Raw genomic sequence first — 1513 nt, forward strand, 5'->3', positions numbered from 1 at the left:
TTGGATCTTTTCGAAAGGCTTTACTGATGAGATTATGGCTTTCTCACAAAGAATACCACTTTGGTGAAACTATACTGAAATTAAGAGTACCTTAAGTTTCCGATACTTATCAAGCACACTATTTGAACACGGCGTGGTAGGTGAAAGTGTAAGAAGCAGAATTTGGCAAACCCCATTATTTTTCAATTTCGACGGTTTCAGGTTTTTTGGTTTCAGCCAAACTGAAGAATGTCCTAATGAGCTGTCAATTCACAGGCCATTACAGACCATTTTTGAAACTACATCACAGTGTAATTTAAGGAGTACGATTCTAAAGAAATTTGAACAATCTGGTGGTATTGCTAACACCAAACAAGGTTGTTCAGCTCTTTCATCTTTAAAAACAAACAAACAAAAACATGATGTGGAATTCTCTCATTTTCCAAACAGCCGTACGCTCCCTTGAATATGTGACTGTGAAACCCAAGTAACTGGAAGACAAAAAATAAAGGAAACACCTCATCAGTCTCATTAATAGTTTTGTTGAGAATAATTTATTTTTCAAAAACTGCTGGCTATGTCTTGATATTTTTAGACACGGCTAAGATTGAAATTGCATGAATCCTCTCTCTAACATTCATGCTACTTAAGAAACTTTTCCCAAGATTTGACTGCATTCATTTCATAAAAGCCCTGTCCTCTTCTCCCCTATATATCTATATTAGCACTCTGCCTTCTACCCTCTTCCATAGGAAACACAAATCCGTCAATTGATCACTTAAGCCTTTCCAGTTTGGGTACAACATTTTCTGTAGTTGTACTCCTACGATTTGTCCTTTATACTTCTAAAGACTAGACCCTAGATTATGCATGCTTGGGAATAGTGGAGCTAGCTTGCTTAAACTTTATTTAGGCGTATGCTAATTACTTGTGGGGGGCAAAGGCAGGCAGTGAGGATGTTAAGCTTATCCCCAAATAGTCAATTTTGGAAAAGACACAAGTACAGGCCGGGCGCGGTGGCTCTGACCTGTAATCCCAGCACCTTGGGAGGTCTTCTCGCAGAAGACCAGAGCGAGACCCCAGGGAAAAGATGCATCCCCGGCGTGATGGCCTGACGATGGATTCCTGTGTCCCGCAACATGGGGAGTCTGCAGTGTGGCCGGTTTGGAAACTGGCAAGGAGAGCGAAGAGACACCATGCCGGTCTTCCACCCTTCCCTGGATGCCTGTGGGTGCCCGCAGAGCTCCGGAAGCAAACAGTCAACATGCTCAGCCTTTCGGGGGCCGGAGAGACGTGAGCAACAGGCCCCCTTGCAGAGGGCACAGCAGCGTGGAATCCCAAATCACGCTTCAGTCGTCCTGAGTGTGGCTCCTCTGTGGTCGGGGCTGTCGGCCTGGCGCTCCTTTGCGAGGCTCAGCCTGGGGATGTGCGGTCTGTGAACCACGCGGGTGAAAACCCGACGGCAACCCGGGTCCCGGGCTTTTGTCTCTGAGGTAGCTGCCCGTTCCTTGTTCCACGGAATCAGGGCGAATAG

The sequence above is a fragment of the Pongo pygmaeus genome, chromosome 16 (genome assembly GCF_028885625.2).
Source record: "Pongo pygmaeus isolate AG05252 chromosome 16, NHGRI_mPonPyg2-v2.0_pri, whole genome shotgun sequence".
Classification (NCBI taxonomy): Eukaryota; Metazoa; Chordata; class Mammalia; order Primates; family Hominidae; genus Pongo; species Pongo pygmaeus.